Genomic DNA, 9,248 nt, shown 5'->3' with positions numbered 1-9,248 from the left:
CTTTTGGAAGCCGAACGGAAACGCTCTGCCGATCTGGCTAGCGAGGTCGCCCGGCTTGAAGCTGTGGTCAAACAACGGGATAAAGAAATCAAGACGGCGACTACTCGGAAGCGCAAGGCCATCGACGACATGGACCTAATGAAGGTGGAGATCAGAGGGCTAGAGCAACGCGTCAAGGATCTGGATGCCCTTCTGGCCACCGAGAAGGAGAGCCGTTCGGCCGATCGGCTTAAATTTGAAGGGGACTTGAAGGATCTCCAGACTGCCAATGATGCCTCCCGAGCCGCGCTCAAAGAGTATCAGGAGGGAGAGTCGGCACGCTCTGACGAAGTGAGGAAGGCGTTTGTCCGCTCGGACGACTTCGGAGAAAAATTCACCGACAAAATTTCCCTCACTTTCGAAGAGGCGATTAAGGCGGCGGTGGATTATTTGAAGACCAAAGGCCACCTTCCCGCCGAGCTGACCATACCCCCAGAGGATCTGTCTACCGTGATGGGCACCATTCCTGATGCTCTCTTTGATTTTGACGCGTGAGGAGTGTTTGTTATCAACTTTTTTGTATCTTCGCCATTCGGCCAAACTTATTTTTGTTGTAACTTATTTTGTTTGCCCAGCGTTTGGCTTAAATAGATCATCATTCCGTTCCTGCAACTTTTGTCTTGGCAAGAAATTTTTCTTTCGTCATGTTTAGTGTTCTTTAAAATTCCTCCGCTCGGCTTTATACTTTAACATGGACTCAAGCCGATTGTCTTCAAAAAATGTCTTTCGCCATGCAACTGCGTAGCCGCTCAGCATGCGAACATCACTCGTTCATGTGCTCACATCTTTAATTCCTATTAACCATCTATTGCTTTGCACCTTACCTCATAGGGTTTTTCATATATTTTTGCTAAGCGAGCCGGTCAGCCGTATGTTGGCCTTCAAGAACAGGCTCTGTCGTCGGTCGGCTCTTACCGCCGGCATGTATCACGTGGATGGTCTTCCGCTCGGACGTTTATAGACGTCGGCTCATCTCTCGATATTTAACGTCGGAGCTCGACGGTCTTCCGCTCGGACGTTTATAGACGCCGGCTCGTCTCTCGATATTTAACGTCGGAGCTCGACGGTCTTCCGCTCGGACGTTTATAGACGCCGGCTCGTCTCTCGATATTTAACGTCGGAGCTCGACGGTCTTCCGCTCGGACGTTTATAGACGCCGGCTCGTCTCTCGATATTCAACGCGCTCGGCGGCCTTCCGCCGGGCGTTTATAGACGCGGCTCGTCTCTCGATATTTAACGTCGGTCTTCCGCTCGGCGCGTTTATAGACGCCGGCTCCTCTCTCGATATTTAACGTCGGCGTCGACGGTCTTCCGCTGGCGTTTATAGACGCCGGCTTGTCTCTCGATATTTAACGTCCGAGCTCGACGGTCTTCCGCCGGACATTTATAGACGCCGGCTCGTCTCGATATTTAACGCCCGAGCTCGACGGCCTTCCGCTCGGACGTTTATAGACGCTCGTCTCTCGATATTTAACGTCGAGCTCGACGGTCTTCACTCGGGCGTTTATAGACGCGGCTCGCCTCGATATTTAACGTCCGGAGCTCGACGACCTTCCGCCGGACGCTTATAGACGCCGCTCGTCTCGATATTTAACGCGAGCTCGGCGGTCTTCGCTCGGACGCTTATAGACGCCGGCTCCTATCGATATTTAATGTCGCGCTCGACGGTCTTCCTTCGCCGGACGTTATAGACGCCGGCTCGTCTCTCGATATTTAACGTCGGAGCTCGACGGCCTTCCGCTCGGACGTTTATAGACGCCAGCTTGTCTCTCGATATTTAACGTCGGAGCTCGATGGCCTTCCGCTCGGACGTTTATAGACGCCGGCTCGTCTCTCGATATTTAACGTCGGAGCTCGACGGTATTCCGCTCGGACGTTTATAGACGCCGGCTCGTCTCTCGATATTTAACGTCAGAGCTCGACGGTTTTCCGCTCGGACGTTTATAGACGCCGGCTCGTCTCTCGATATTTAACGTCGGAGCTCGACGGCCTTTTTAAGGCTAACTTTAATAATGCTGCTCGGCAACCCCATTGGCCATCCTTTGAATTAATTTTTCTTCCTGCATTACAAGGACATGGGAGACTAGAATATACACCAAAATGAGATACATCAGTGCACCTTTCACCCAGCTCGATAAGGCTGGAGATGATTTGCGCTCCAAGGTCGGTCTAGCTGCCGCCCGTCTTCATCCTCCAAGTAGTAAGCGCCCGAGCGGAGCTTTTCGATAACCTTGAAGGGGCCCGCCCAGGGAGCTTCTAGCTTGCCGACATCGCCGACCGGCTTGACTTTCTTCCAGACAAGGTCGCCAACCTGGAACGATCTGGGGATTACGCGCCTGTTGTAATTTTTCTTCATCCGTTGACGATACGCCATCAGCCGGACGGACGCCTTGGCTCGCTCCTCATCAACCAAATCCAACTCTATGCTCCTCCGCTCGGCGTTACCTTCATCGTAACACTGGATCCGGACGGATTCGACACCGACTTCGACGGAAATCACCGCCTCACTGCCGTATACCAGATGAAAAGGCGTGACGCCCGTTCCTTCCTTTGGAGTCGTTCGGATGGCCCATAGGACGCCCGGCACTTCATCTACCCAGCTTCCTCCCAAGTGATCGAGCTGAGCGCACAGAATGCAAAGAATTTCCCGATTGGCTACCTCGGCTTGACCGTTACTTTGGGGATAGGCCACGGACGTGAAGTGTTGCTCGATGCCATAGCTTTTGCACCAATCCTCGAGCAACTTCCCTGTGAATTGTCGACCATTTTCGGATATCAGTCGACGAGGGATGCCGAACCGACAGATGATGTGCTGCCATATGAACTTTTTGACCATCTGCTCGGTGATCCTGGCTAGCGGCTCGGCCTCCACCCACTTAGAAAAATAATCGACCGCCACTAGCAGAAATTTTCGCTGTCCGGTCGCCATAGGAAATGGACCAACGATATCCATTCCCCACTGATCGAACGGGCATGAGACTGTTGATGCTTTCATTTCCTCTGCCGGTCGGTGGTAGAAGTTATGGTACTTCTGGCATGAAAGGCACGTCGATATGGTCCGAGCGGCGTCTGCTTGTAAGGTTGGCCAGAAGTACCCGGCCAATAGGATCTTCTTAGCCAGCGATCGCACGCCCGGATGTCCTCCGCATGATCCTTGATGTACTTCTTAGAGGATGTAAGATGAGTCCTCCGAACTCACGCATTTCAACAGCGGGCGTGAAAAAGCCTTCTTGTAAAGCTGATCGCCGATGAGTGTGAACCGACCGGCTCTCCTCCTTAGCAGCTGGGCTTCATTCTGATCGGACGGTGTGGTGCCCGAGCGCAGAAATTCCGTGATGGGTGTCCTCCAGTCGCTCGGAAACGTGAGGCCCTGCATGCGGTCGACGTGCGCAACCAACAATACTTGTTCAATTGGTTGCTGAATGGCGATCGGCGTTATTGAACTCGCGAGTTTGTATAACTCATCCGCCGCTTGATTTTCTGCTCTGGGTATCTTCTGGACAATAACTTCTCTAAAATTGGCTTTAAGTTTCTCAAAGGCTTCAGCGTAGAGCTTGAGCCGAGCACTGTTGATTTCGAAGGTACCAGAGAGTTGCTGCGCGGCCAACTGCGAATCCGAATAGAGCGTTACCCGACCGGCGCCAACATGCCGAGCTGCCTGTAAGCCGGCTATGAGGGCTTCATACTCTGCTTCATTGTTTGTAGCTTTATAATCCAGCCGGACGGATAAGTGCATCTTTTCCTCTTGAGGGGAGAGCAACAGTATTCCAATCCCGCTTCCGAGCCGAGTGGATGATCCGTCCACAAATATTTTCCACATAGCTTCCGGCTCAGAATTCTGTACCTCAGTCACAAAATCTGCCAAGGACTGCGCTTTGATTGTCGAGCGGGGCTGATATTGGATGTCAAATTCACTTAACTCCGTCGTCCATTTAATGAGCCATCCGGACGCTTCTGGATTTAGTAATACACCTCCGAGCGGGCTATTGGTTTTGACAATGATCGTATGCACCAGGAAGTATGGACGTAGGCGGCGAGCGACGAGGACCAGAGCGAAAGCCAGCTTCTCAAGCCCAGTGTAGCGAGATTCAGCATCTTTTAAAATATGACTAAGGAAATACACGGGCTCTTCTCCGCTCGCCCTCACTAACGCCGAGCCGATTGCATGCTCGGTTGAAGACAAGTACATATAAAGTGGCTCACCCGCAGTCGGCTTGGCCAATACCGGGAGAGAGTTCAGATATGCCTTTAAGTCTTCGAGCGCCCGATCGCATTCTTCATCCCAGTGAAACTTAGTGGCCTTGCGCAAGATTTTGAAGAAAGGGAGGCTCCGGTCGGCAGTTTTGGAGATGAATCGGGACAGAGCAGTTATCCGACCGGTCAAACGTTGCACTTCCCTTGTATTTCTTGGAGGCGGCATGTCTTGTAGAGCTTTCACCTTGCTGGGATTTGCTTCGATTCCCCGCTCGGTCACTATGTACCCCAGAAAACGCCCTCCTTTTGCTCCGAATAGGCACTTCTGGGGATTTAGATTGACTCCATATTTGCGCAGCGTTCGGAAGGTTTCCTCCATGTCTTTGAAGAGCTCGCCCGCTCGGACGGACTTGATGAGAATGTCGTCCACATACACTTCCAGATTTCGCCCGATCTGCTCTCTGAATACTTTATGTTGGAGCAATCCCAATGGTTCGTGGGACCATGTGTTTTGGTGTTTGGGCAAAGGGTTTAAGTTAGGTTTACCCTCGTTATTTGATATGTGTACTTGAGTTGTGCAGGACTGCAGGTGACACATGTGACTCAGGTTGACGGCTTCGGGTCCGGTGAAGGATGGAGCATCCGAGGGACCGTGGACAAGGCAGCAAGGACAAGGGCCGAGGGAAGCGACTTCGAGGCATACGCGAAGGATGGCATTGGGGACGAGCCGCGGGCTTGGATGCATCCGAGGGACGAGAGCCAAAGGAAGTAGGCTTGAAGGCAAGAGGTCAAGGCTGCAAAGAAGAGTCAAGTGAGTCGTGAGGGTCCGAGTGCGAGTGAAATGTACTCGGGATGGGAAACCCTAAGTTTAGGGTTGTACCAGTCGACTGGTGGTGAGCACAGAAGCATTCTGTGCCCGAAATGGCTGGGATCAGTCGACTGGTCCCATGACCAGTCGACTGATAGATAGCCGTTGGAGTGCCGTTGTGGCTGGCACCAGTCAACTGGTGCATGGACCAGTTGACTGGTAACGGGCAAAACAGCATGGCTGTTTCCCCGAGCTCTATAAGAGGGAGCTTGGTTTGGCCGGCCAAAGTTGACGAAATTAGACTTGGTTAAGGTTTAATTAGTAGTCTACAAGTGCTCAAGTGTTTGTGGAATCCAAGAGGTCTTGGTGTGTTGTGGTGAGGTTTCTCCACCCACAAGGAGCGACTTGAGATAGCCGGAGTTTCCGGGGGCTAATCCACTGAAGGATCGGGATCGTCCACCTTACGGACAGCCGTGGAGTAGGAGCATCATCTCCGAACCACGTTAAACGAACGTGTATTGGTTTGCTAGTTCTTTTCTTTCTTTAGCTTTCGTATTCATTGCTTTAGTATTTGTATTTCCGCTGCGCAAGCTAACAATAGTGTAGGAAGCTAACGATTTGGGGGTGCCGTCTATCCAACCCCCCTTCAAGCCGGCCACCGATCCTCCAACAAGTGGTATCAGAGCGAGGACGCTCTCCGTTGGACTAACCGCCAAGGAAGCACAAGATGGCCGGGTTGATTATCCCTCCAAAGTTCGAAGGAGGAAGCCTTGGGGACATCGCGTATTGGATGATGAGGATGGAGGTTTTCTTCAACACGGATTGGGACACCATGATGGTGGTAAATGAGCCATTCAAAGTTCCAAAGGACAAGAAAGGAAAAAGACTCCGAACACGACATTGGACGGAGGAGCAAACCTCACGATCGGAGGCAAACTCAAAGGTAATAGCAATTTTAATTGATTTATTGCCTCCTAATGTGATAAGTGGTGTAGGTAAATATGAGAACGCCCATGAGTTGTGGTGCAAAGTTAAGATGGTTCTACAAGAAGAACCTAAACCTACACAAGAGGAAGAAGAACCCATTGAGATGGGTCTAGTTGCTCAAGTTGAAGAGGAGCAAACGGAAGTTGAGCCATGCTCAACATCCGAGGAGGATAAGGAAGATGAGACATCATCAACATCCTCAAGAATTGAAGAAGAATCCAAGACAAGTGAAGAGGATGAAGAAGAGGTCTTGGAAGAGGTCAATTTAGCAAGCACCTCCACCGAAGCAAAGTCAAAGGACTACATTATGTGCTTCGGGTGCAATGAGAAGGGGCACTACAAGAGTAGGTGTCCTTTAGGTAAGAAGAAGGTAATTCCTAAACCCAATCAAGTTATTTTAAATGCTAACATGGGTGGTAGGAATGAAGAAACCCAAAAGAAGAGGAAGCACATTAGATGCTTCACGTGTGGAGAACTTGGACACTACCACACAAGATGCTCGAGGAAGGGAGAGTTCAAGAAGTTGGAACATCTAAAGAAATGGGAGAAGAAGAAGAGGAGCTCAAATCAAGGGGGAGCTTCAAGGGTAAGGGAGGTATACCCTACTTTGAAATGCAATGCAAATTCTTATGTTCCCATGCATGCTAGGAAAAATAATGATTATCATTATATAGCAATGAAGAATTTTGGATTTAGATATCATGATAGAAATAGGGTTAATGTAGATCAAAACCCTAGGAGGCCAATTCATGAAAAACCTAGGAATGGTAGACCTAGGCAAGTTAAATTCTCATTACCTAAGGAGAAGAAGGTAATGGAGAACCAAGGCATTAATCCCAAGAAGGGGAGACACATGCCTAGAAAGGGTAAGTCTAGGAATGTCCAAGGTGAACATGTTGACTCTAGGTTTAGGAACCTAGAAAGGGAGAATCAAGCTTTGAAGGCAAAGCTTGATGGTTTAGAGAAATTCCTTAAGAGATTCACTATTGGATCTAAGGGATTAAATATGGTGTTGGGTAGCCAAAAACCCAACAATGATAGATCGGGCTTGGGATATCGATCTAGTCCCTCCAAGGTTAAAAGGAGACCATGTGCTAGGGTGACACATGATAAGGGCAAGGGAGAATCATCTAAAGCCAATGAGAAGAAATATGCTAGGGTTGCATATGATTATGGCAAGGATGATGTGTCTAAGGTGCACCATTGTGGCCTAGCCATTGTGGATGAGTCACCTAGGGAGGTGGCTAAGGCAAAGAGCTCTAGGGGGAGCTCTAAGAGTCAATTTGGGACCCATGGTAAATGGATCTCAGGTGGGTACCACTTGGGAGTCTAGAGGAGTCATGGAGTGTGCCAAAAGGTTTGGAGATGGATTTGAGTCTCAAACCTAGGGATTTGGCACACATGGTTTGTGTTTCATGCAAGAAATATGACATTTTGATTCATATAGCATGATAAATGGTTTTGGATGTATAGATGTCATATAAACCAATGCTAGGGATGCATTGTGGGTTGGTATGGGCAAATACATCAAGAGGAAGTCAAAACTAGGACTTTAGGTCAAGGTTCAATTGAACCATTTAGCTAGTTTTGGATTTTGTGTCAATCTTGGGATTGGTGATAGATATATTTTGTAATATATTTTTCCCAAGTAGACAAGGGTACAATAGACCTCTCCACAAAATTTGGGAATTTTTGGAGGTCTAGGGAATTACTGGTGCATTTCTGAAGTTGGCCTGAAAAGGTTGATTTTTTCAGAAAAAGGGTACCAGTCGACTGGTGCAGATACCAGTCGACTGGTAACAGTAAATTTCGACTACAGAATGTTTCTGTAAGGTTCTGTCGAAGGGGGGCAGTCGACTGGCACTTAGGGCAGTCGACTGATACCAGTCTGAAACTGTTTTCAGCATTGGTTTGTGACCATGTCAACTCGCTTAGATGTATGGGATCCAAGGGGGATTAATACATGAGTTTAGGGTCAATTTAGATGATAAGTTTTCAACAATTGGGATATTGTTGGAGAACTTTTTGGATGTTAGGCAAAGGGGGAGAAGTAAGGTTTAAATTGGGAAAACCTTAAAAGCCTTTGCATAGGGGGAGCCTTGGGATAGGTTCTTAAAAAGCCCGTGGTAAAATCCTAGCTCATTGGGGAGTTTAGGTGTAGGGGGAGCCTTGGGATAGGTTCTTAAAAAGCCCGTGGGAAAATCCTAGCTCAATGGGGAGCTTAGGTGTAGGGGGAGCCTTGGGATAGGTTCCAATGCTTGGTGCATTGTTTCGGCGGTTGCCAAGTGTGTAGCCTTGGCAACGTAAGTCCATTCGGCGTTATAAGTCCAAGTGTGTAGCCTTGGCATCGTAAGTCCATTCGGCGGTGTAAGTCCAAGTGTGTAGCCTTGGCATCGTAAGTCCATTGTTTTTAGCATGCTTATTTGCTATATGTTTTCCCTAACTTAAACGTATTGCCAAACACCAAAAAGGGGGAGATTGTTGGAGCAATCCCAATGGTTCGTGGGACCATGTGTTTTGGTGTTTGGGCAAAGGGTTTAAGTTAGGTTTACCCTCGTTATTTGATATGTGTACTTGAGTTGTGCAGGACTGCAGGTGACACATGTGACTCAGGTTGACGGCTTCGGGTCCGGTGAAGGATGGAGCATCCGAGGGACCGTGGACAAGGCAGCGAGGACAAGGGCCGAGGGAAGCGACTTCGAGGCATACGCGAAGGATGGCATTGGGGACGAGCCGCGGGCTTGGATGCATCCGAGGGACGAGAGCCAAAGGAAGTAGGCTTGAAGGCAAGAGGTCAAGGCTGCAAAGAAGAGTCAAGTGAGTCGTGAGGGTCCGAGTGCGAGAGAAATGTACTCGGGATGGGAAACCCTAAGTTTAGGGTTGTACCAGTCGACTGGTGGTGAGCACAGAAGCATTCTGTGCCCGAAATGGCTGGGATCAGTCGACTGGTCATGGGACCAGTCGACTGATAGATAGCCGTTGGAGTGCCGTTGTGGCTGGCACCAGTCGACTGGTGCATGGACCAGTCGACTGGTAACGGGCAAAACAGCACGGCTGTTTCCCCGAGCTCTATAAGAGGGAGCTTGGTTTGGCCGGCCAAAGTTGATGAAATTAGACTTGGTTAAGGTCTAATTAGTAGTCTACAAGTGCTCAAGTGTTTGTGGAATCTAAGAGGTCTTGGTGTGTTGTGGTGAGGTTTCTCCACCCACAAGGAGCGACT

The sequence above is a fragment of the Zingiber officinale genome, chromosome 11A (assembly GCF_018446385.1).
Source record: "Zingiber officinale cultivar Zhangliang chromosome 11A, Zo_v1.1, whole genome shotgun sequence".
Taxonomy (NCBI): domain Eukaryota; kingdom Viridiplantae; phylum Streptophyta; class Magnoliopsida; order Zingiberales; family Zingiberaceae; genus Zingiber; species Zingiber officinale.
Note: the sequence above shows the minus strand (reverse complement) of the source record.